General features: G+C 34.0%; 29 non-coding genes across 29 annotated transcripts; all 29 read left to right on the forward strand.

Annotated features, from left to right (window-relative positions):
* The first annotated feature begins 71 nt into the window (after nt 1-71).
* Nucleotides 72-144, forward strand: TRNAK-UUU (transfer RNA lysine (anticodon UUU)). Its single transcript has one exon. It is a non-coding gene; the product is annotated as a tRNA-Lys (tRNA).
* A 580-nt stretch (nt 145-724) lies between these two features.
* Nucleotides 725-797, forward strand: TRNAK-UUU (transfer RNA lysine (anticodon UUU)). Its single transcript has one exon. It is a non-coding gene; the product is annotated as a tRNA-Lys (tRNA).
* Nucleotides 798-1,374: 577 nt separating this feature from the next.
* On the forward strand, nt 1,375-1,447 carry TRNAK-UUU (transfer RNA lysine (anticodon UUU)). The gene has a single exon. It is a non-coding gene; the product is annotated as a tRNA-Lys (tRNA).
* Nucleotides 1,448-2,303: 856 nt separating this feature from the next.
* TRNAK-UUU (transfer RNA lysine (anticodon UUU)) lies at nt 2,304-2,376 on the forward strand. Its single transcript has one exon. It is a non-coding gene; the product is annotated as a tRNA-Lys (tRNA).
* Nucleotides 2,377-2,955: 579 nt separating this feature from the next.
* TRNAK-UUU (transfer RNA lysine (anticodon UUU)) lies at nt 2,956-3,028 on the forward strand. The gene has a single exon. It is a non-coding gene; the product is annotated as a tRNA-Lys (tRNA).
* Nucleotides 3,029-3,608: 580 nt separating this feature from the next.
* TRNAK-UUU (transfer RNA lysine (anticodon UUU)) lies at nt 3,609-3,681 on the forward strand. Its single transcript has one exon. It is a non-coding gene; the product is annotated as a tRNA-Lys (tRNA).
* A 580-nt stretch (nt 3,682-4,261) lies between these two features.
* On the forward strand, nt 4,262-4,334 carry TRNAK-UUU (transfer RNA lysine (anticodon UUU)). The gene has a single exon. It is a non-coding gene; the product is annotated as a tRNA-Lys (tRNA).
* Nucleotides 4,335-4,913: 579 nt separating this feature from the next.
* Nucleotides 4,914-4,986, forward strand: TRNAK-UUU (transfer RNA lysine (anticodon UUU)). The gene has a single exon. It is a non-coding gene; the product is annotated as a tRNA-Lys (tRNA).
* Nucleotides 4,987-5,565: 579 nt separating this feature from the next.
* Nucleotides 5,566-5,638, forward strand: TRNAK-UUU (transfer RNA lysine (anticodon UUU)). Its single transcript has one exon. It is a non-coding gene; the product is annotated as a tRNA-Lys (tRNA).
* Nucleotides 5,639-6,218: 580 nt separating this feature from the next.
* On the forward strand, nt 6,219-6,291 carry TRNAK-UUU (transfer RNA lysine (anticodon UUU)). Its single transcript has one exon. It is a non-coding gene; the product is annotated as a tRNA-Lys (tRNA).
* A 1,232-nt stretch (nt 6,292-7,523) lies between these two features.
* On the forward strand, nt 7,524-7,596 carry TRNAK-UUU (transfer RNA lysine (anticodon UUU)). Its single transcript has one exon. It is a non-coding gene; the product is annotated as a tRNA-Lys (tRNA).
* Nucleotides 7,597-8,176: 580 nt separating this feature from the next.
* On the forward strand, nt 8,177-8,249 carry TRNAK-UUU (transfer RNA lysine (anticodon UUU)). The gene has a single exon. It is a non-coding gene; the product is annotated as a tRNA-Lys (tRNA).
* Nucleotides 8,250-8,829: 580 nt separating this feature from the next.
* On the forward strand, nt 8,830-8,902 carry TRNAK-UUU (transfer RNA lysine (anticodon UUU)). The gene has a single exon. It is a non-coding gene; the product is annotated as a tRNA-Lys (tRNA).
* Nucleotides 8,903-9,481: 579 nt separating this feature from the next.
* On the forward strand, nt 9,482-9,554 carry TRNAK-UUU (transfer RNA lysine (anticodon UUU)). The gene has a single exon. It is a non-coding gene; the product is annotated as a tRNA-Lys (tRNA).
* Nucleotides 9,555-10,133: 579 nt separating this feature from the next.
* Nucleotides 10,134-10,206, forward strand: TRNAK-UUU (transfer RNA lysine (anticodon UUU)). Its single transcript has one exon. It is a non-coding gene; the product is annotated as a tRNA-Lys (tRNA).
* A 475-nt stretch (nt 10,207-10,681) lies between these two features.
* TRNAK-UUU (transfer RNA lysine (anticodon UUU)) lies at nt 10,682-10,754 on the forward strand. Its single transcript has one exon. It is a non-coding gene; the product is annotated as a tRNA-Lys (tRNA).
* A 1,231-nt stretch (nt 10,755-11,985) lies between these two features.
* Nucleotides 11,986-12,058, forward strand: TRNAK-UUU (transfer RNA lysine (anticodon UUU)). Its single transcript has one exon. It is a non-coding gene; the product is annotated as a tRNA-Lys (tRNA).
* Nucleotides 12,059-13,272: 1,214 nt separating this feature from the next.
* TRNAK-UUU (transfer RNA lysine (anticodon UUU)) lies at nt 13,273-13,345 on the forward strand. The gene has a single exon. It is a non-coding gene; the product is annotated as a tRNA-Lys (tRNA).
* Nucleotides 13,346-13,907: 562 nt separating this feature from the next.
* TRNAK-UUU (transfer RNA lysine (anticodon UUU)) lies at nt 13,908-13,982 on the forward strand. Its single transcript has one exon. It is a non-coding gene; the product is annotated as a tRNA-Lys (tRNA).
* A 577-nt stretch (nt 13,983-14,559) lies between these two features.
* On the forward strand, nt 14,560-14,632 carry TRNAK-UUU (transfer RNA lysine (anticodon UUU)). The gene has a single exon. It is a non-coding gene; the product is annotated as a tRNA-Lys (tRNA).
* A 579-nt stretch (nt 14,633-15,211) lies between these two features.
* On the forward strand, nt 15,212-15,284 carry TRNAK-UUU (transfer RNA lysine (anticodon UUU)). Its single transcript has one exon. It is a non-coding gene; the product is annotated as a tRNA-Lys (tRNA).
* A 579-nt stretch (nt 15,285-15,863) lies between these two features.
* Nucleotides 15,864-15,936, forward strand: TRNAK-UUU (transfer RNA lysine (anticodon UUU)). Its single transcript has one exon. It is a non-coding gene; the product is annotated as a tRNA-Lys (tRNA).
* Nucleotides 15,937-17,167: 1,231 nt separating this feature from the next.
* Nucleotides 17,168-17,242, forward strand: TRNAK-UUU (transfer RNA lysine (anticodon UUU)). Its single transcript has one exon. It is a non-coding gene; the product is annotated as a tRNA-Lys (tRNA).
* Nucleotides 17,243-17,819: 577 nt separating this feature from the next.
* Nucleotides 17,820-17,892, forward strand: TRNAK-UUU (transfer RNA lysine (anticodon UUU)). The gene has a single exon. It is a non-coding gene; the product is annotated as a tRNA-Lys (tRNA).
* A 579-nt stretch (nt 17,893-18,471) lies between these two features.
* On the forward strand, nt 18,472-18,546 carry TRNAK-UUU (transfer RNA lysine (anticodon UUU)). The gene has a single exon. It is a non-coding gene; the product is annotated as a tRNA-Lys (tRNA).
* A 1,881-nt stretch (nt 18,547-20,427) lies between these two features.
* TRNAK-UUU (transfer RNA lysine (anticodon UUU)) lies at nt 20,428-20,500 on the forward strand. Its single transcript has one exon. It is a non-coding gene; the product is annotated as a tRNA-Lys (tRNA).
* Nucleotides 20,501-22,383: 1,883 nt separating this feature from the next.
* Nucleotides 22,384-22,456, forward strand: TRNAK-UUU (transfer RNA lysine (anticodon UUU)). The gene has a single exon. It is a non-coding gene; the product is annotated as a tRNA-Lys (tRNA).
* Nucleotides 22,457-23,035: 579 nt separating this feature from the next.
* Nucleotides 23,036-23,108, forward strand: TRNAK-UUU (transfer RNA lysine (anticodon UUU)). The gene has a single exon. It is a non-coding gene; the product is annotated as a tRNA-Lys (tRNA).
* Nucleotides 23,109-24,339: 1,231 nt separating this feature from the next.
* On the forward strand, nt 24,340-24,412 carry TRNAK-UUU (transfer RNA lysine (anticodon UUU)). Its single transcript has one exon. It is a non-coding gene; the product is annotated as a tRNA-Lys (tRNA).
* Nucleotides 24,413-24,825: the final 413 nt, after the last annotated feature.

Consider the following 24,825-nt stretch of genomic DNA (forward strand, 5'->3'; position numbering starts at 1 on the left):
TAATTGCACAGCAAATTGTCATGTTTTATATATTTCGAGTAGTTTCCAATATGGCAACTTCAGTGCTCAGAGCCTGGATAGCTCAGTCGGTAGAGCATCAGACTTTTAATCTGAGGGTCCAGGATTCAAGTCCTTGTTCAGGCGAGTGTCTTTTAAACAATGGTGTTTTTGTTTGTGAAATGGACAATTTTGCAGAGTTTAAAATCATCCATTCCTGTAGGCAGCCATCTTTTAATTGTTGATGCTGATTATGTTCATTATTCAATGGGAAGGTGTATAGATTGGAGAGATTCTTTAGAATATTAAGAATGGACTTTATCACTCTTCAATAGGCACACATTATTGGCATCTAGTAATATAGTCATCACAAAGTAGTATCACTACATGTCAGTTCTAAAGACTTTGTTTCATCAGGAACTCAAATCCATCCTTCTTTGATAGGCACACAGTGATTAAATTAGACAAGTAATACATCAGACCTCTTTGACAAAAATATTTGAATGTGATTATTGAAGTGAGGTGATACTTAAAGCATCTAAGGATTTACAACTTAAACACAGAGGAAACTAAAATATATTTCATCAAGAGACCCTACAAGCCAAGTCTTTCAGTTCATGATTGCAGTAACACATATATTTTTCCACATTTTTTGTAAATTGCACAGCAAATTGTCATGTTTTATATATTTCGAGCAGTTTCCAATATGATAATTTTAGTACTCAGAGCCTGGATAGCTCAGTCGGTAGAGCATCAGACTTTTAATCTGAGGGTCCAGGGTTTAAGTCCCTGTTCAGGCGAGTGTCTTTTAAACAATTGTGTTTTTGTTTGAGAAATGGACAATTTTGCAGAGTTTAAAATTATCCATTCCTGCAGGCAGCCATCTTTTAATTGTTGATGCTGATTATGTTCATTATTCAATGGGAAGGTGAATAGATTGGAAAGATTCTGTAGAATATTAAGAATGGACTTTATCACTCTTCAATAGGCACACATTATTGGCATCTAGTAATATAATCATCACAAAGTAGTATCGCTACATGTCAGTTCTAAAGACTTTATTTCATCAGGAACTCAAATCCATCCTTCTTTGATAGGCACACAGTGATTAAATTAGACAAGTAATAAATCAAACCTCTTTGACAAAAATAATTGAATGTGATTATTGAAGTATGTTGATACTTAACGAATCTAAGGATTTACATCTTAAACACAGAGGAAACTAAAATATATTTCATCAAGATACCCTACAAGCCAAGTCTTTCAGTTCCTGATTGCAGTAACACATATTTTTCCACATTTTTTGTCATTGCACAGCAAATTGTCATGTTTTATATATTTCGAGCAGTTTCCAATATGGAAACTTCAGTGCTTAGAGCCTGGATAGCTCAGTCGGTAGAGCATCAGACTTTTAATCTGAGGGTCCAGGGTTCAAGTCCCTGTTCAGGTGAGTGTGTTTTAAACAATAGTGTTTTTGTTTGTGAAGTGGACAATTTTGCAGAGTTTAAAATGATCCATTCCTGCAGGCAGCCATCTTTTAATTGTTGATGCTGATTATGTTCATTATTCAATGGGAAGGTGAATAGATTGGAAAGATTCTGTAGAATAGTAAGAATGGACTTTATCACTCTTCAATAGGCACACATTATTGGCATCTAGTAATATAATCATCACAAAGTAGTATCGCTACATTTTAGTTCTAAAGACTTTATTTCATCAGGAACTCAATTCCATCCTTCTTTGATAGGCACACAGTGATTAAATTAGACAAGTAATAAATCAAACCTCTTTGACAAAAATAATTGAATGTGATTATTGAAGTATGGTGATACTTAACGAAGCTAAGGATTTACATCTTAAACACAGAGGAAACTAAAATATATTTCATCAAGATACCCTACAAGCCAAGTCTTTCAGTTCATGATTGCAGTAACACATATATTTTTCCACATTTTTTGTAATTGCACAGCAAATTGTCATGTTTTATATATTTCGAGCAGTTTCCAATATGGCAACTTCAGTGCTCAGGGCCTGGATAGCTCAGTCGGTAGAGCATCAGACTTTTAATCTGAGGGTCCAGGGTTCAAGTCCCTGAAGTGTGGTGATACTTAAAGCATCTAAGGATTTACAACTTAAACACAGAGGAAACTAAAATATATTTCATCAAGAGACCCTACAAGCCAAGTCTTTCAGTTCATGATTGCAGTAACACATATATTTTTCCACATTTTTTGTAAATTGCACAGCAAATTGTCATGTTTTATATATTTCGAGCAGTTTCCAATATGATAACTTTAGCACTCAGAGGCTGGATAGCTCAGTCGGTAGAGCATCAGACTTTTAATCTGAGGGTCCAGGGTTCAAGTCCCTGTTCAGGTGAGTGTCTTTTAAACAATAGTGTTTTTGTTTGTGAAGTGGACAATTTTGCAGAGTTTAAAATTATCCATTCCTGCAGGCAGCCATCTTTTAATTGTTGATGCTGATTATGTTCATTATTCAATGGGAAGGTGTATAGATTGGAGAGATTCTTTAGAATATTAAGAATGGACTTTATCACTCTTCAATAGGCACACATTATTGGCATCTAGTAATATAGTCATCTCAAAGTAGTATCACTACATGTCAGTTCTAAAGACTTTATTTCATCAGGAACTCAAATCCATCCTTCTTTGATAGGCACACAGTGATTAAATTAGACAAGTAATAAATCAAACCTCTTTGACAAAAATATTTGAATGTGATTATTGAAGTGAGGTGATACTTAACGAATCTAAGGATTTACATCTTAAACACAGAGGAAACTAAAATATATTTCATCAAGATACCCTACAAGCCAAGTCTTTCAGTTCATGATTGCAGTAACACATATATTTTTCCACATTTTTTGTCATTGCACAGCAAATTGTCATGTTTTATATATTTCGAGCAGTTTCCAATATGGCAACTTCAGTGCTCAGAGCCTGGATAGCTCAGTCGGTAGAGCATCAGACTTTTAATCTGAGGGTCCAGGGTTCAAGTCCCTGTTCAGGCGAGTGTCTTTTAAACAATGGTGTTTTTGTTTGTGAAATGGACAAATTTTGCAGAGTTTAAAATCATCCATTCCTGCAGGCAGCCATCTTTTAATTGTTGATGCTGATTATGTTCATTATTCAATGGGAAGGGGTATAGATTGGAAAGATTCTGTAGAATATTAAGAATGGACTTTATCACTCTTCAATAGGCACACATTATTGGCATCTAGTAATATAATCATCACAAAGTAGTATCGCTACATGTCAGTTCTAAAGACTTTATTTCATCAGGAACTCAATTCCATCCATCTTTTATAGGCACACAGTGATTAAATTAGACAAGTAATAAATCAAACCTCTTTGACAAAAATAATTGAATGTGATTATTGAAGTAAGGTGATACTTAACGAATCTAAAGATTTACATCTTAAACACAGAGGAAACTAAAATATATTTCATCAAGAGACCCTACAAGCCAAGTCTTTCAGTTCATGATTGCAGTAACACATATATTTTTCCACATTTTTTGTAATTGCACAGCAAATTGTCATGTTTTATATATTTAGAGTAGTTTCCAATATGGCAACTTCAGTGCTCAGATCCTGGATAGCTCAGTCGGTAGAGCATCAGACTTTTAATCTGAGGGTCCAGGGTTCAAGTCCCTGTTCAGGAGAGTGTATTTAAAACAATGGTGTTTTTGTTTGTGAAATGGACAATTTTGCAGAGTTTAAAATCATTCATTCCTGTAGGCAGCCATCTTTTAATTGTTGATGCTGATTATGTTCATTATTCAATGGGAAGGTGTATAGATTGGAGAGATTCTTTAGAATATTAAGAATGGACTTTATCACTCTTCAATAGGCACACATTATTGGCATCTAGTAATATAGTCATCACAAAGTAGTATCACTACATGTCAGTTCTAAAGACTTTGTTTCATCAGGAACTCAAATCCATCCTTCTTTGATAGGCACACAGTGATTAAATTAGACAAGTAATAAATCAAACCTCTTTGACAAAAATATTTGAATGTGATTATTGAAGTGAGGTGATACTTAAAGCATCTAAGGATTTACAACTTAAACACAGAGGAAACTAAAATATATTTCATCAAGAGACCCTACAAACCAAGTCTTTCAGTTCTTGATTGCAGTAACACATATATTTTTCCACATTTTTTGTAAATTGCACAGCAAATTGTCATGTTTTATATATTTCTAGCAGTTTCCAATATGATAACTTTAGCACTCAGAGCCTGAATAGCTCAGTCGGTAGAGCATCAGACTTTTAATCTGAGGGTCCAGGGTTCAAGTCCCTGTTCAGGCGAGTGTCTTTTAAACAATGGTGTTTTTGTTTGTGAAATAGACAATTTTGCAGAGTTTAAAATCATCCATTCCTGTAGGCAGCCATCTTTTAATTGTTGATGCTGATTATGTTCATTATTCAATGGGAAGGTGTATAGATTGGAGAGATTCTTTAGAATATTAAGAATGGACTTTATCACTCTTCAATAGGCACACATTATTGGCATCTAGTAATATAGTCATCACAAAGTAGTATCACTACATGTCAGTTCTAAAGACTTTGTTTCATCAGGAACTCAAATCCATCCTTCTTTGATAGGCACACAGTGATTAAATTAGACAAGTAATAAATCAAACCTCTTTGACAAAAATATTTGAATGTGATTATTGAAGTGAGGTGATACTTAAAGCATCTAAGGATTTACAACTTAAACACAGAGGAAACTAAAATATATTTCATCAAGAGACCCTACAAGCCAAGTCTTTCAGTTCATGATTGCAGTAACACATATATTTTTCCACATTTTTTGTCATTGCACAGCAAATTGTCATGTTTTATATATTTCGAGCAGTTTCCAATATGGAAACTTCAGTGCTTAGAGCCTGGATAGCTCAGTCGGTAGAGCATCAGACTTTTAATCTGAGGGTCCAGGGTTCAAGTCCCTGTTCAGGTGAGTGTCTTTTAAACAATAGTGTTTTTGTTTGTGAAGTGGACAATTTTGCAGAGTTTAAAATTAACCATTCCTGCAGGCAGCCATCTTTTAATTGTTGATGCTGACTATGTTCATTATTCAATGGGAAGGTGAATAGATTGGAAAGATTCTGTAGAATAGTAAGAATGGACTTTATCACTCTTCAATAGGCACACATTATTGGCATCTAGTAATATAATCATCACAAAGTAGTATCGCTACATTTTAGTTCTAAAGACTTTATTTCATCAGGAATTCAATTCCATCCTTCTTTGATAGGCACACAGTGATTAAATTAGACAAGTAATAAATCAAACCTCTTTGACAAAAATAATTGAATGTGATTATTGAAGTAAGGTGATACTTAACGAATCTAAGGATTTACATCTTAAACACAGAGGAAACTAAAATATATTTCATCAAGAGACCCTACAAGCCAAGTCTTTCAGTTCATGATTGCAGTAACACATATATTTTTCCACATTTTTTGTAATTGCACAGCAAATTGTCATGTTTTATATATTTCGAGCAGTTTCCAATATGGCAACTTCAGCGCTCAGAGCCTGGATAGCTCAGTCGGTAGAGCATCAGACTTTTAATCTGAGGGTCCAGGGTTCAAGTCACTTTTCAGGCGAGTGTCTTTTAAACAATGGTGTTTTTGTTTGTGAAATGGACAAATTTTGCAGAGTTTAAAATCATCCATTCCTGCAGGCAGCCATCTTTTAATTGTTGATGCTGATTATGTTCATTATTCAATGGGAAGGGGTATAGATTGGAAAGATTCTTTAGAATATTAAGAATGGACTTTATCACTCTTCAATAGGCATACATTATTGGCATCTAGTAATATAATCATCACAAAGTAGTATCGCTACATGTCAGTTCTAAAGACTTTATTTCATCAGGAACTCAAATCCATCCTTCTTTGATAGGCACACAGTGATTAAATTAGACAAGTAATAAATCAAACCTCTTTGACAAAAATAATTGAATGTGATTATTGAAGTATGGTGATACTTAACGAATCTAAGGATTTACATCTTAAACACAGAGGAAACTAAAATATATTTCATCAAGAGACCCTACAAGCCAAGTCTTTCAGTTCATGATTGCAGTAACACATATATTTTTCCACATTTTTTGTAATTGCACAGCAAATTGTCATGTTTTATATATTTCGAGCAGTTTCCAATATGGAAACTTCAGCGCTCAGAGCCTGGATAGCTCAGTCGGTAGAGCATCAAACTTTTAATCTGAGGGTCCAGGGTTCAAGTCCCTGTTCAGGCGAGTGTCTTTTAAACAATGGTGTTTTTGTTTGTGAAATGGACAAATTTTGCAGAGTTTAAAATCATCCATTCCTGCAGGCAGCCATCTTTTAATTGTTGATGCTGATTATGTTCATTATTCAATGGGAAGGGGTATAGATTGGAAAGATTCTTTAGAATATTAAGAATGGACTTTATCACTCTTCAATAGGCACACATTATTTGCATCTAGTAATATAATCATCACAAAGTAGTATCGCTACATGTCAGTTCTAAAGACTTTATTTCATCAGGAACTCAATTCCATCCTTCTTTTATAGGCACACAGTGATTAAATTAGACAAGTAATAAATCAAACCTCTTTGACAAAAATAATTGAATGTGATTATTGAAGTATGGTGATACTTAACGAATCTAAGGATTTACATCTTAAACACAGAGGAAACTAAAATATATTTCATCAAGAGACCCTACAAGCCAAGTCTTTCAGTTCATGATTGCAGTAACACATATATTTTTCCACATTTTTTGTAATTGCACAGCAAATTGTCATGTTTTATATATTTCGAGCAGTTTCCAATATGGCAACTTCAGCACTCAGATCATTGATAGCTCAGTCGGTAGAGCATCAGACTTTTAATCTCAGGGTCCAGGGTTCAAGTCCCTGTTCAGGCGAGTGACTTTTAAACAATGGTGTTTTTGTTTGTGAAATGGACAATTTTGCAGAGTTTAAAATCATCCATTCCTGCAGGCAGCCATCTTTTAATTGTTGATGCTGATTATGTTCATTATTCAATGGGAAGGGGTATAGATTGGAAAGATTCTGTAGAGTATTAAGAAAGGACTTTATCACTCTTCAATAGGCACACATTATTGGCATCTAGTAATATAATCATCACAAAGTAGTATCGCTACATGTCAGTTCTAAAGACTTTATTTCATCAGGAACTCAATTCCATCCTTCCTTTATAGGCACACAGTGATTAAATTAGACAAGTAATAAATCAAACCTCTTTGACAAAAATAATTGAATGTGATTATTGAAGTATGGTGATACTTAACGAATCTAAGGATTTACATCTTAAACACAGAGGAAACTAAAATATATTTCATCAAGAGACCCTACAAGCCAAGTCTTTCAGTTCATGATTGCAGTAACACATATATTTTTCCACATTTTTTGTAATTGCACAGCAAATTGTCATGTTTTATATATTTCGAGCAGTTTCCAATATGGCAACTTCAGCGCTCAGAGCCTGGATAGCTCAGTCGGTAGAGCATCAGACTTTTAATCTGAGGGTCCAGGGTTCAAGTCCCTGTTCAGGCGAGTGTCTTTTAATCAATGGTGTTTTTGTTTGTGAAATGGACAAATTTTGCAGAGTTTAAAATCATCCATTCCTGCAGGCAGCCATCTTTTAATTGTTGATGCTGATTATGTTCATTATTCAATGGGAAGGGGTATAGATTGGAAAGATTCTTTAGAATATTAAGAATGGACTTTATCACTCTTCAATAGGCACACATTATTGGCATCTAGTAATATAATCATCACAAAGTAGTATCGCTACATGTCAGTTCTAAAGACTTTATTTCATCAGGAACTCAAATCCATCCTTCTTTGATAGGCACACAGTGATTAAATTAGACAAGTAATAAATCAAACCTCTTTGACATAAATAATTGAATGTGATTATTGAAGTATGGTGATACTTAACGAATCTAAGGATTTACATCTTAAACACAGAGGAAACTAAAATATATTTCATCAAGATACCCTACAAGCCAAGTCTTTCAGTTCATGATTGCAGTAACACATATATTTTTCCACATTTTTTGTCATTGCACAGCAAATTGTCATGTTTTATATATTTCGAGCAGTTTCCAATATGGAAACTTCAATGCTTAGAGCCTGGATAGCTCAGTCGGTAGAGCATCAGACTTTTAATCTGAGGGTCCAGGTTTCAAGTCCCTGTTCAGGTGAGTGTCTTTTAAACAATAGTGTTTTTGTTTGTGAAGTGGACAATTTTGCAGAGTTTAAAATTATCCATTCCTGCAGGCAGCCATCTTTTAATTGTTGATGCTGATTATGTTCATTATTCAATGGGAAGGTGCATAGATTGGAAAGATTCTGTAGAATATTAAGAATGGACTTTATCACTCTTCAATAGGCACACATTATTGGCATCTAGTAATATAATCATCACAAAGTAGTATCGCTACATGTCAGTTCTAAAGACTTTATTTCATCAGGAACTCAATTCCATCCTTCTTTTATAGGCACACAGAGATTAAATTAGACAAGTAATAAATCAAACCTCTTTGACAAAAATATTTGAATGTGATTATTGAAGTGAGGTGATACTTAAAGCATCTAAGGATTTACAACTTAAACACAGAGGAAACTAAAATATATTTCATCAAGAGACCCTACAAGCCAAGTCTTTCAGTTCATGATTGCAGTAACACATATATTTTTCCACATTTTTTGTAAATTGCACAGCAAATTGTCATGTTTTATATATTTCGAGCAGTTTCCAATATGATAACTTTAGCACTCAGAGCCTGGATAGCTCAGTCGGTAGAGCATCAGACTTTTAATCTGAGGGTCCAGGGTTCAAGTCCCTGTTCAGGCGAGTGTCTTTTAAACAATGGTGTTTTTGTTTGAGAAATGGACAATTTTGCAGAGTTTAAAATTATCCATTCCTGTAGGCAGCCATCTTTTAATTGTTGATGCTGATTATGTTCATTATTCAATGGGAAGGTGAATAGATTGGAAAGATTCTGTAGAATATTAAGAATGGACTTTATCACTCTTCAATAGGCGCACATTATTGGCATCTAGTAATATAATCATCACAAAGTAGTATCGCTACATGTCAGTTCTAAAGACTTTATTTCATCAGGAACTCAAATCCATCCTTCTTTGATAGGCACACAGTGATTAAATTAGACAAGTAATAAATCAAACCTCTTTGACAAAAATAATTGAATGTGATTATTGAAGTATGGTGATACTTAACGAAGCTAAGGATTTACATCTTAAACACAGAGGAAACTAAAATATATTTCATCAAGATACCCTACAAGCCAAGTCTTTCAGTTCATGATTGCAGTAACACAAATATTTTTCCACATTTTCTGTAATTGCACAGCAAATTGTCATGTTTTATATATTTTGAGCAGTTTCCAATATGGCAACTTCAATGCTCAGAGCCTGGATAGCTCAGTCGATAGAGCATCAGACTTTTAATCTGAGGGTCCAGGGTTCAAGTCCCTGTTCAGGCCAGTGTCTTTTAAACAATGGTGTTTTTGTTTGTGAAATGGACAATTTTGCAGAGTTTAAAATTATCCATTCCTGCAGGCAGCCATCTTTTAATTGTTGATGCTGATTATGTTCATTATTCAATGGGAAGGTGAATAGATTGGAAAGATTCTGTAGAATAGTAAGAATGGACTTTATCACTCTTCAATAGGCACACATTATTGGCATCTAGTAATATAATCATCACAAAGTAGTGTCGTTACATTTTAGTTCTAAAGACTTTATTTCATCAGGAACTCAATTCCATCCTTCTTTGATAGGCACACAGTGATTAAATTAGACAAGTAATAAATCAAACCTCTTTGACAAAAATAATTGAATGTGATTATTGAAGTAAGGTGATACTTAACGAAACTAAGGATTTACATCTTAAACACAGAGGAAACTAAAATATATTTCATCAAGATACCCTACAAGCCAAGTCTTTCAGTTCATGATTGCAGTAACACATATATCTTTCCACATTTTTTGTAATTGCACAGCAAATTGTCATGTTTTATATATTTTGAGCAGTTTCCAATATGGCAACTTCAGCGCTCAGAGCCTGGATAGCTCAGTCGGTAGAGCATCAGACTTTTAATCTGAGGGTCCAGGGTTCAAGTCCCTGTTCAGGCGAGTGTCTTTTAAACAATGGTGTTTTTGTTTGTGAAATGGACAAATTTTGCAGAGTTTAAAATCATCCATTCCTGCAGGCAGCCATCTTTTAATTGTTGATGCTGATTATGTTCATTATTCAATGGGAAGGGGTATAGATTGGAAAGATTCTTTAGAATATTAAGAATGGACTTTATCACTCTTCAATAGGCACACATTATTGGCATCTAGTAATATAATCATCACAAAGTAGTATCGCTACATGTCAGTTCTAAAGACTTTATTTAATCAGGAACTCAAATCCATCCTTCTTTGATAGGCACACAGTGATTAAATTAGACAAGTAATAAATCATCAAGATACCCTACAAGCCAAGTCTTTCAGTTCATGATTGCAGTAACACATATATTTTTCCACATTTTTTGTCATTGCACAGCAAATTGTCATGTTTTATATATTTCGAGCAGTTTCCAATATGGAAACTTCAATGCTTAGAGCCTGGATAGCTCAGTCGGTAGAGCATCAGACTTTTAATCTGAGGGTCCAGGTTTCAAGTCCCTGTTCAGGTGAGTGTCTTTTAAACAATAGTGTTTTTGTTTGTGAAGTGGACAATTTTGCAGAGTTTAAAATTATCCATTCCTGCAGGCAGCCATCTTTTAATTGTTGATGCTGATTATGTTCATTATTCAATGGGAAGGTGAATAGATTGGAAAGATTCTGTAGAATATTAAGAATGGACTTTATCACTCTTCAATAGGCACACATTATTGGCATCTAGTAATATAATCATCACAAAGTAGTATCGCTACATGTCAGTTCTAAAGACTTTATTTCATCAGGAACTCAATTCCATCCTTGTTTGATAGGCACACAGTGATTAAATTAGACAAGTAATAAATCAAACCTCTTTGACAAAAATAATTGAATGTGATTATTGAAGTAAGGTGATACTTAACGAATCTAAGGATTTACATCTTAAACACAGAGGAAACTAAAATATATTTCATCAAGAGACCCTACAAGCCAAGTCTTTCAGTTCATGATTGCAGTAACACATATATTTTTCCACATTTTTTGTAATTGCACAGCAAATTGTCATGTTTTATATATTTCGAGTATTTTCCAATATGGCAACTTCAGTGCTCAGAGCCTGGATATCTCAGTCGGTAGAGCATCAGACTTTTAATCTGAGGGTCCAGGGTTCAAGTCCCTGTTCTTGCAAGTGTCTTTTAAACAATGGTGTTTTTGTTTGTGAAATGGACAATTTTGCAGAGTTTAAAATCATCCATTCCTGCAGGCAGCCATCTTTTAATTGTTGATGCTGATTATGTTCATTATTCAATGGGAAGGTGTATAGATTGGAGAGATTCTTTAGAATATTAAGAATGGACTTTATCACTCTTCAATAGGCACACATTATTGGCATCTAGTAATATAATCATCACAAAGTAGTATCACTACATGTCAGTTCTAAAGACTTTATTTCATCAGGAACTCAAATCCATCCTTCTTTGATAGGCACACAGTGATTAAATTAGACAAGTAATAAATCAAACCTCTTTGACAAAAATAATTGAATGTGATTATTGAAGTAAGGTGATACTTAACGAATCTAAGGATTTACATCTTAAACACAGATTAAACTAAAATATATTTCATCAAGAGACCCTACAAGCCAAGTCTTTCAGTTCATGATAGCTGTAACACATATATTTTTCCTCATTTTTTGTAATTGCACAGCAAATTGTCATGTTTTATATATTTCGAGCAGTTTCCAATATGGCAACTTCAGTGCTCACATCCTGGATAGCTCAGTCGGTAGAGCATCAGACTTTTAATCTGAGGGTCCAGGGTTCAAGTCCCTGTTCAGGCGAGTGTCTTTTAAACAATGGTGTTTTTGTTTGTGAAATGGACAATTTTGCAGAGTTTAAAATCATCCATTCCTGCAGGCAGCCATCTTTTAATTGTTGATGCTGATTATGTTCATTATTCATTGGAGAGATTCTTTAGAATATTAAGAATGGACTTTATTATTCTTCAATAGGCACACATTATTGGCATCTAGTAATATAGTCATCACAAAGTAGTATCACTACATGTCAGTTCTAAAGACTTTGTTTCATCAGGAACTCAAATCAATCCTTCTTTGATAGGCACACAGTGATTAAATTAGACAAGTGATAAATCAAACCTCTTTGACAAAAATAATTGAATGTGATTATTGAAGTGAGGTGATACTTAAAGCATCTAAGGATTTACAACTTAAACACAGAGGAAACTAAAATATATTTCATCAAGATACCCTACAAGCCAAGTCTTTCAGTTCATGATTGCAGTAACACATATATTTTTTCACATTTTTTGTAATTGCACAGCAAATTGTCATGTTTTATATATTTCGAGCAGTTTCCATTTTGACAACTTCAGCACTCAGATACTGGATAGCTCAGTCGGTAGAGCATCAGACTTTTAATCTGAGAGACCAGGGTTCAAGTCCCTGTTCAGGCGAGTGTCTTTTAAACAATGGTGTTTTTGTTTGTGAAATGGACAATTTTGCAGAGTTTAAAATCATCCATTCCTGCAGGCAGCCATCTTTTAATTGTTGATGCTGATTATGTTCATTATTCAATGGGAAGGTGTATAGATTGGAAAGATTCTGTAGAATATTAAGAATGGACTTTATCACTCTTCAATAGGCACACATTATTGGCATCTAGTAATATAATCATCACAAAGTAGTATCGCTACATGTCAGTTCTAAAGACTTTATTTCATCAGGAACTCAAATCAATCCTTCTATGATAGGCACACAGTGATTAAATTAGACAAGTAATAAATCAAACCTCTTTGACAAAAATAATTGAATGTGATTATTGAAGTAAGGTGATACTTAACGAATCTAAGGATTTACATCTTAAACACAGATTAAACTAAAATATATTTCATCAAGAGACCCTACAAGCCAAGTCTTTCAGTTCATGATAGCTGTAACACATATATTTTTCCTCATTTTTTGTAATTGCACAGCAAATTGTCATGTTTTATATATTTCGAGCAGTTTCCAATATGGCAACTTCAGTGCTCAGAGCCTGGATAGCTCAGTCGGTAGAGCATCAGACTTTTAATCTGAGGGTCCAGGGTTCAAGTCCCTGTTCAGGCGAGTGTCTTTTAAACAATGGTGTTTTTGTTTGTGAAATGGACAATTTTGCAGAGTTTAAAATCATCCATTCCTGCAGGCAGCCATCTTTTAATTGTTGATGCTGATTATGTTCATTATTCATTGGAGAGATTCTTTAGAATATTAAGAATGGACTTTATTACTCTTCAATAGGCACACATTATTGGCATCTAGTAATATAGTCATCACAAAGTAGTATCACTACATGTCAGTTCTAAAGACTTTGTTTCATCAGGAACTCAAATCAATCCTTCTTTGATAGGCACACAGTGATTAAATTAGACAAGTGATAAATCAAACCTCTTTGACAAAAATAATTGAATGTGATTATTGAAGTGAGGTGATACTTAAAGCATCTAAGGATTTACAACTTAAACACAGAGGAAACTAAAATATATTTCATCAATATACCCTACAAGCCAAGTCTTTCAGTTCATGATTGCAGTAACACATATATTTTTCCACATTTTTTGTAATTGCACAGCAAATTGTCATGTTTTATATATTTCGAGCAGTTTCCATTATGGCAACATCAGCACTCAGATACTGGATAGCTCAGTCGGTAGAGCATCAGACTTTTAATCTGAGGGTCCAGGGTTCAAGTCCCTGTTCAGGCGAGTGTCTTTTAAACAATGGTGTTTTTGTTTGTGAAATGGACAATTTTGTAGAGTTTAAAATCATCCATTCCTGCAGGCAGCCATCTTTTAATTGTTGATGCTGATTATGTTCATTATTCAATGGGAAGGTGTATAGATTGGAAAGATTCTGTAGAATATTAAGAATGGACTTTATCACTCTTCAATAGGCACACATTATTGGCATCTAGTAATATAATCATTACAAAGTAGTATGGCTACATGTAAGTTCTAAAGACTTTATTTCATCAGGAACTCAAATCCATCCTTCTTTGATAGGCACACAGTGATTAAAATAGACAAGTAATAAATCAAACCTCTTTGACAAAAATAATTGAATGTGATTATTGAAGTGAGGTGATACTTAAAGCATCTAAGGATTTACAACTTAAACACAGAGGAAACTAAAATATATTTCATCAAGAGACCCTACAAGCCAAGTCTTTCAGTTCATGATTGCAGTAACACATATATTTATCCACATTTTTTGTATTTGCACAGCACATTGTCATGTTTTATATATTTCGAGCAGTTTCCAATATGGCAACTTCAGCACTCAAAGTCTGGATAGCTCAGTCGGTAGAGCATCAGACTTTTAATCTGAGGGTCCAGGGTTCAAGTCCCTGTTCAGGCGAGTGTCTTTTGAACAATGGTGTTTTTGTTTGTGAAATGGACAATTTTGCAGAGTTTAAAATTATCCATTCCTGCAGGCAGCCATCTTTTAATTGTTGATGCTGATTAAGTTCATTATTCAATGGGAAGGTGAATAGATTGGAAAGATTCTGTAGAATATTAAGAATGGACTTTATCACTCTTCAATAGGAACACATTATTGGCATCTAGTAATATAATCATCACAAAGTAGTATCGCTACATGTCAGTTCTAAAGACTTTATTTCATCAGGAACTCAAATCCATCCTTCTTTGATAGGCACACAGTGATTAAATTAGACAAGTAATAAATCAAACCTCTTTGACAAAAATAATTGAATGTGATTATTGAAGTAAGGTGATACTTAACGAATCTAAGGATTTACATCTTAAACACAGATTAAACTAAAATATATTTCATCAAGAGACCCTACAAGCCAAGTCTTTCAGTTCATGATAGCTGTAACACATATATTTTTCCTCATTTTTTATAATTGCACAGCAAATTGTCATGTTTTATATATTTCGAGCAGTTTCCAATATGGCAACTTCAGTGCTCAGAGCTTGGAAAGCTCAGTCGGTAGAGCATCAGACTTTTAATCTGAGGGTCCAGGGTTCAAGTCCCTGTTCAGGCGAGTGTCTATTAAACAATGTTGTCTTTGTTTGTGAAATGGACAATTTTGCAAAGTTTAAAATTATCCATTCCTGCAGGCAGTCATCTTTTAATTGTTGATGCTGATTAAGTTCATTATTCAATGGGAAGGTGAATAGATTGGAAAGATTCTGTAGAATATTAAGAATGGACTTTATCACTCTTCAATAGGCACACATTATTGACATCTAGTAATATAATCATCACAAAGTAGTATCGCTACATGTCAGTTCTAAAGACTTTATTTCATCAGGAACTCAAATCCATCCTTCTTTGATAGGCACACAGTGATTAAATTAGACAAGCAATAAATCAAACCTCTTTGACAAAAATAATTGAATGTGATTATTGAAGTAAGGTGATACTTAACGAATCTAAGGATTTACATCTTAAACACAGAGGAAACTAAAATATATTTCATCAAGAGACCCTACAAGCCAAGTCTTTCAGTTCATGACTGCAGTAACACATATATTTTTCCACATTTTTTGTAATTGCACAGCAAATTGTCATGTTTTATATATTTTGAGCAGTTTCCAATATGGCAATTTCAGTGCTTAGAGCCTGGATAGCTCAGTCGGTAGAGCATCAGACTTTTAAACTGAGGGTCCAGGGTTCAAGTCCCTGTTCAGGCGAGTGTCTTTTAAACAATGGTGTTTTTGTTTGTGAAATGGACAATTTTGCAGAGTTTAAAATTATCCATTCCTGCAGGCAGCCATCTTTTATTTGTTGATGCTGATTATGTTCATTATTCAATGGGAAGGTGAATAGATTGGAAAGATTCTGTAGAATATTAAGAATGGACTTTATCACTCTTCAATAGGCACACATTATTGGCATCTAGTAATATAATCATCACAAAGTAGTATCGCTACATGTCAGTTCTAAAGACTTTATTTCATCAGAAACACAAATCCATCCTTCTTTGATAGGCACACAGTGATTAAATTAGACAAATAATAAATCAAACCTCTTTGACAAAAATAATTGAATGGGATTATTGAAGTAAGGTGATACTTAATGAATCAAAGGATTTACATCTTAAACACAGAGGAAACTAAAATATATTTCATCAAGATACCCTACAAGCCAAGTCTTTCAGTTCATGATTGCAGTAACACATATATTTTTCCACATTTTTTGTAATTGCACAGCAAATTGTCATGTTTTATATATTTCGAGCAGTTTCCAATATGGCAACTTCAGTGCTCAGAGCCTGGATAACTCTGTCGGTAGAGCATCAGACTTTTAATCTGAGGGTCCAGGGTTCAAGTCCCTGTTCTTGCGAGTGTCTTTTAAACAATGGTGTTTTTGTTTGTGAAATGGACAATTTTGCAGAGTTTAAAATCATCCATTCCTGCAGGCAGCCATCTTTTAATTGTTGATGCTGATTATGTTCATTATTCAATGGGAAGGTGTATAGATTGGAAAGATTCTGTAGAATATTAAGAATGGACTTTATCACTCTTCAATAGGCACACATTATTGGCATCTAGTAATATAATCATCACAAAGTAGTATCGCTACATGTCAGTTCTAAAGACTTTATTTCATCAGGAACTCAAATCCATCCTTCTATGATAGGCACACAGTGATTAAATTAGACAAGTAATAAATCAAACTTCTTTGACAAAAATAATTGAATGTGATTATTGAAGTAAGGTGATACTTAACGAATCTAAGGATTTACATCTTAAATACAGAGGAAACTAAAATATATTTCATCAAGAGACCCTACAAGCCAAGTTTTTCAGTTCATGATTGCATTAACACATATATTTTTCCACATTTTTTGTAATTGCACAGCAAATTGTCATGTTTTATATATTTCGAGCAGTTTCCATTATGGCAACATCAGCACTCAGATACTGGATAGCTCAGTCGGTAGAGCATCAGACTTTTAATCTGAGGGTCCAGGGTTCAAGTCCCTGTTCAGGCGAGTGTCTTTTAAACAATGGTGTTTTTTTTTGTGAAATGGACAATTTTGTAGAGTTTAAAATCATCCATTCCTGCAGGCAGCCATCTTTTAATTGTTGATGCTGATTATGTTCATTATTCAATGGGAAGGTGTATAGATTGGAAAGATTCTGTAGAATATTAAGAATGGACTTTATCACTCTTCAATAGGCACACATTATTGGCATCTAGTAATATAATCATCACAAAGTAGTATGGCTACATGTAAGTTCTAAAGACTTTATTTCATCAGGAACTCAAATCCATCCTTCTTTGATAGGCACACAGTGATTAAAATAGACAAGTAATAAATCAAACCTCTTTGACAAAAATAATTGAATGTGATTATTGAAGTGAGGTGATACTTAAAGCATCTAAGGATTTACAACTTAAACACAGAGGAAACTAAAATATATTTCATCAAGAGACCCTACAAGCCAAGTCTTTCAGTTCATGATTGCAGTAACACATATATTTATCCACATTTTTTGTATTTGCACAGCACATTGTCATGTTTTATATATTTCGAGCAGTTTCCAATATGGCAACTTCAGCACTCAGAGTCTGGATAGCTCAGTCGGTAGAGCATCAGACTTTTAATCTGAGGGTCCAGGGTTCAAGTCCCTGTTCAGGCGAGTGTCTTTTGAACAATGGTGTTTTTGTTTGTGAAATGGACAATTTTGCAGAGTTTAAAATTATCCATTCCTGCAGGCAGCCATCTTTTAATTGTTGATGCTGATTATGTTCATTATTCAATGGGAAGGTGAATAGATTGGAAAGATTCTGTAGAATATTAAGAATGGACTTTATCACTCTTCAATAGGAACACATTATTGGCATCTAGTAATATAATCATCACAAAGTAGTATCGCTACATGTCAGTTCTAAAGACTTTATTTCATCAGGAACTCAAATCCATCCTTCTTTGATAGGCACACAGTGATTAAATTAGACAAGTGATAAATCAAACCTCTTTGACAAAAATAATTGAATGTGATTATTGAAGTGAGGTGATACTTAAAGCATCTAAGGATTTACAACTTAAACACAGAGGAAACTAAAATATATTTCATCAAGATACCCTACAAGCCAAGTCTTTCAGTTCATGATTGCAGTAACACATATATTTTTCCACATTTTTTGTAATTGCACAGCAAATTGTCATGTTTTATATATTTCGAGCAGTTTCCATTATGGCAACTTCAGCACACAGATACTGGATAGCTCAGTCGGTAGAGCATCAGACTTTTAATCTGAGGGTCCAGGGTTCAAGTCCCTGTTCAGGCGAGTGTCTTTTAAACAATGGTGTTTTTGTTTGTGAAATGGACAATTTTGCAGAGTTTAAAATTATCCATTCCTGCAGGCAGCCATCTTTTAATTGTTGATGCTGATTATGTTCATTATTCAATGGGAAGGTGTATAGATTGGAAAGATTCTGTAGAATATTAAGAATGGAATTTATCACTCTTCAATAGGCACACATTATTGGCATCTAGTAATATAATCATCACAAAGTAGTGTCGCTACATGTCAGTTCTAAAGACTTTATTTCATCAGGAACTCAAATCCATCCTTCTTTGATAGGCACACAGTGATTAAATTAGACAAGTAATAAATCAAACCTCTTTGACAAAAATAATTGAATGTGATTATTGAAGTGAGGTGATACTTAAAGCATCTAAGGATTTACATCTTAAACACAGAGGAAACTAAAATATATTTCATCAAGATACCCTACAAGCCAAGTCTTTCAGTTCATGATTGCAGTAACACATATATTTTTCCACATTTTTTGTAATTGCACAGCAAATTGTCATGTTTTATATATTTCGAGCAGTTTCCAATATGGCAACTTCAGTGCTCAGAGCCTGGATAGCTCAGTCGGTAGAGCATCAGACTTTTAATCTGAGGGTCCAGAGTTCAAGTCCCTGTTCTTGCGAGTGTCTTTTAAACAATGGTGTTTTTGTTTGTGAAATGGACAATTTTGCAGAGTTTAAAATCATCCATTCCTGCAGGCAGCCATCTTTTAATTGTTGATGCTGATTATGTTAATTATTCAATGGGAAGGTGTATAGATTGGAGAGATTCTTTAGAATATTAAGAATGGACTTTATCACTCTTCAATAGGCACACATTATTGGCATCTAGTAATATAATCATCACAAAGTAGTATCGCTACATGTCAGTTCTAAAGACTTTATTTCATCAGGAACTCAAATCCATCCTTCTTTGATAGGCACACAGTGATTAAATTAGACATGTAATAAATCAAACCTCTTTGACAAAAATAATTGAATGTGATTATTGAAGTAAGGTGATACTTAACGAATCTAAGGATTTACATCTTAAACACAGATTAAACTAAAATATATTTCATCAAGAGACCCTACAAGCCAAGTCTTTCAGTTCATGATAGCTGTAACACATATATTTTTCCTCATTTTTTGTAATTGCACAGCAAATTGTCATGTTTTATATATTTCGAGCAGTTTCCAATATGGCAACTTCAGTGCTCAGAGCTTGGATAGCTCAGTCGGTAGAGCATCAGACTTTTAATCTGAGGGTCCAGGGTTCATGTCCCTGTTCAGGTGAGTGTCTATTAAACAATGTTGTCTTTGTTTGTGAAATGGACAATTTTGCAAAGTTTAAAATGATCCATTCCTGCAGGCAGCCATCTTTTAATTGTTGATGCTGATTAAGTTCATTATTCAATGGGAAGGTGAATAGATTGGAAAGATTCTGTAGAATATTAAGAATGGACTTTATCACTCTTCAATAGGCACACATTATTGGCATCTAGTAATATAATCATCACAAAGTAGTATCGCTACATGTCAGTTCTAAAGACTTTATTTCATCAGGAACTCAAATCCATCCTTCTTTGATAGGCACACAGTGATTAAATTAGACAAGTAATAAATCAAACCTCTTTGACAAAAATAATTGAATGTGATTATTGAAGTAAGGTGATACTTAACGAATCTAAGGATTTACATCTTAAACACAGATTAAACTAAAATATATTTCATCAAGAGACCCTACAAGCCAAGTCTTTCAGTTCATGACTGCAGTAACACATATATTTTTCCACATTTTTTGTAATTGCACAGCAAATTGTCATGTTTTATATATTTTGAGCAGTTTCCAATATGGCAACTTCAGTCCTCAGAGCCTGGATAGCTCAGTCGGTAGAGCATCAGACTTTTAAACTGAGGGTCCAGGGTTCAAGTCCCTGTTCAGGCGAGTGTCTTTTAAACAATGGTGTTTTTGTTTGTGAAATGGACAATTTTGCAGAGTTTAAAATTATCCATTCCTGCAGGCAGCCATCTTTTAATTGTTGATGCTGATTATGTTCATTATTCAATGGGAAGGTGAATAGATTGGAAAGATTCTGTAGAATATTAAGAATGGACTTTATCACTCTTCAATAGGCACACATTATTGGCATCTAGTAATATAATCATCACAAAGTAGTATCGCTACATGTCAGTTCTAAAGACTTTATTTCATCAGGAACTCAAATCCATCCTTCTTTGATAGGCACACAGTGATTAAATTAGACAAATAATAAATCAAACCTCTTTGACAAAAATAATTGAATGGGATTATTGAAGTAAGGTGATACTTAACGAATCTAAGGATTTACATCTTAAACACAGAGGAAACTAAAATATATTTCATCAAGATACCCTACAAGCCAAGTCTTTCAGTTCATGATTGCAGTAACACATATATTTTTCCACATTTTTTGTAATTGCACAGCAAATTGTCATGTTTTATATATTTCGAGCAGTTTCCAATATGGCAACTTCAGTGCTCAGAGCCTGGATAGCTCTGTCGGTAGAGCATCAGACTTTTAATCTGAGGGTCCAGGGTTCAAGTCCCTGTTCTTGCGAGTGTCTTTTAAACAATGGTGTTTTTGTTTGTGAAATGGACAATTTTGCAGAGTTTAAAATCATCCATTCCTGCAGGCAGCAATCTTTTAATTGTTGATGCTGATTATGTTCATTATTCAATGGGAAGGTGTATAGATTGGAGAGATTCTTTAGAATATTAAGAATGGACTTTATCACTCTTCAATAGGCACACATTATTGGCATCTAGTAATATAATCATCACAAAGTAGTATCGCTACATGTCAGTTCTAAAGACTTTATTTCATCAGGAACTCAAATCCATCCTTCTTTGATAGGCACACAGTGATTAAATTAGACAAGTAATAAATCAAACCTCTTTGACAAAAATAATTGAATGTGATTATTGAAGTAAGGTGATACTTAACGAATCTAAGGATTTACATATTAAACACAGAAGAAACTAAAATATATTTCATCAAGATACCCTACAAGCCAAGTCTTTCAGTTCCTGATTGCAGTAACACATATATTTTTCCAAATTTTTTGTAATTGCACAGCAAATTGTCATGTTTTATATATTTCGAGCAGTTTCCAATATGACAACGTCAGTGCTCAAAGCCTAGATAGCTCAGTCGGTAGAGCATCAGACTTTTAATCTGAGTGTCCAGCGTTCAAGTCCCTGTTCAGGTGAGTGTCTTTTAAACAATGGTGTTTTTGTTTGTGAAATGGACAATTTTGCAGAGTTTAAAATTATCCATTCCTGCAGGCAGCCATCTTTTAATTGTTGATGCTGATTATGTTCATTATTCAATGGGAAGGTGTATAGATTGGAAAGATTCTGTAGAATATTAAGAATGGAATTTATCACTCTTCAATAGGCACACATTATTGGCATCTAGTAATATAATCATCACAAAGTAGTGTCGCTACATGTCAGTTCTAAAGACTTTATTTCATCAGGAACTCAAATCCATCCTTCTTTGATAGGCACACAGTGATTAAATTAGACAAGTAATAAATCAAACCTCTTTGACAAAAATAATTGAATGTAATTATTGAAGTGAGGTGATACTTAAAGCATCTAAGGATTTACATCTTAAACACAGAGGAAACTAAAATATATTTCATCAAGATACCCTACAAGCCAAGTCTTTCAGTTCATGACTGCAGTAACACATATATTTTTCCACATTTTTTGTAATTGCACAGCAAATTGTCATGTTTTATATATTTCGAGCAGTTTCCAATATGGCAACTTCAGTGCTCAGAGCCTGGATAGCTCAGTCGGTAGAGCATCAGACTTTTAATCTGAGGGTCCAGGGTTCAAGTCCCTGTTCAGGCGAGTGTCTATTAAACAATGTTGTTTTTGTTTGTGAAATGGACAATTTTGCAAAGTTTAAAATTATCCATTCCTGCAGGCAGCCATCTTTTAATTGTTGATGCTGATTATGTTCATTATTCAATGGGAAGGTGAATAGATTGGAAAGATTCTGTAGAATATTAAGAATGGACTTTATCACTCTTCAATAGGCACACATTATTGGCATCTAGTAATATAATCATCACAAAGTAGTATCGCTACATGTCAGTTCTAAAGACTTTATTTCATCAGGAACTCAAATCCATCCTTCTTTGATAGGCACACAGTGATTAAATTAGACAAGTAATAAATCAAACCTCTTTGACAAAAATAATTGAATGTGATTATTGAAGTAAGGTGATACTTAACGAATCAAAGGATTTACATCTTAAACACAGATTAAACTAAAATATATTTCATCAAGAGACCCTACAAGCCAAGTCTTTCAGTTCATGATAGCTGTAACACATATATTTTTCCTCATTTTTTGTAATTGCACTGCAAATTGTCATGTTTTATATATTTCGAGCAGTTTCCAATATGGCAACTTCAGTGCTCAGAGCCTGGATAGCTCAGTCGGTAGAGCATCAGACTTTTAATCTGAGGGTCCAGGATTCAAGTCCCTGTTCAGGCGAGTGTCTTTTAAACAATGGTGTTTTTGTTTGTGAAATGGACAATTTTGCAGAGTTTAAAATCATCCATTCCTGCAGACAGAAATCTTTTAATTGTTGATGCTGATTATGTTCATTATTCAATGGGAAGGTGAATAGATTGGAGAGATTCTTTAGAATATTAAGAATGGACTTTATTACTCTTCAATAGGCACACATTATTGGCATCTAGTAATATAATCATCACAAAGTAGTATCGCTACATGTCAGTTCTAAAGACTTTATTTCATCAGGAACTCAAATCCATCCTTCTTTGATAGGCACACAGTGATTAAATTAGACAAATAATAAATCAAACCTCTTTGACAAAAATAATTGAATGTGATTATTGAAGTAAGGTGATACTTAACGAATCTAAGGATTTACATCTTAAACACAGAGGAAACTAAAATATATTTCATCAAGATACCCTACAAGCCAAGTCTTTCAGTTCATGATTGCAGTAACACATATATTTTTCCACATTTTTCGTAATTGCACAGCAAATTGTCATGTTTTATATATTTCGAGCAGTTTCCAATATGGCAACTTCAGTGCTCAGATCCTGGATAGCTCAGTTGGTAGAGAATCAGACTTTTAATCTGAGGGTCCAGGGTTCAAGTCCCTGTTCAGGCGAGTGTCTTTTAAACAATGGTGTTTTTGTTTGTGAAATGGACAATTTTGCAGAGTTTAAAATCATCCATTCCTGCAGGCAGCCATCTTTTAATTGTTGATGCTGATTATGTTCATTATTCAATGGGAAGGTGTATAGATTGGAAAGATTCTGTAGAATATTAAGAATGGACTTTATCACTCTTCAATAGGAACACATTATTGGCATCTAGTAATATAATCATCACAAAGTAGTATCGCTACATGTCAGTTCTAAAGACTTTATTTCATCAGGAACTCAAATCCATCCTTCTTTGATAGGCACACAGTGATTAAATTAGACAAGTAATAAATCAAACCTCTTTGACAAAAATAATTGAATGTGATTATTGAAGTAAGGTGATACTTAACGAATCTAAGGATTTACATCTTAAACACAGATTAAACTAAAATATATTTCATCAAGAGACCCTACAAGCCAAGTCTTTCAGTTCATGACTGCAGTAACACATATATTTTTCCACATTTTTTGTAATTGCACAGCAAATTGTCATGTTTTATATATTTTGAGCAGTTTCCAATATGGCAACTTCAGTCCTCGGAGCCTGGATAGCTCAGTCGGTAGAGCATCAGACTTTTAAACTGAGGGTCCAGGGTTCAAGTCCCTGTTCAGGCGAGTGTCTTTTAAACAATGGTGTTTTTGTTTGTGAAATGGACAATTTTGCAGAGTTTAAAATTATCCATTCCTGCAGGCAGCCATCTTTTAATTGTTGATGCTGATTATGTTCATTATTCAATGGGAAGGTGAATAGATTGGAAAGATTCTGTAGAATATTAAGAATGGACTTTATCACTCTTCAATAGGCACACATTATTGGCATCTAGTAATATAATCATCACAAAGTAGTATCGCTACATGTCAGTTCTAAAGACTTTATTTCATCAGGAACTCAAATCCATCCTTCTTTGATAGGCACACAGTGATTAAATTAGACAAATAATAAATCAAACCTCTTTGACAAAAATAATTGAATGGGATTATTGAAGTAAGGTGATACTTAACGAATCTAAGGATTTACATCTTAAACA

This window comes from Pseudophryne corroboree, chromosome 1 (assembly GCF_028390025.1).
Source record: "Pseudophryne corroboree isolate aPseCor3 chromosome 1, aPseCor3.hap2, whole genome shotgun sequence".
NCBI classification, from domain to species: Eukaryota; Metazoa; Chordata; class Amphibia; order Anura; family Myobatrachidae; genus Pseudophryne; species Pseudophryne corroboree.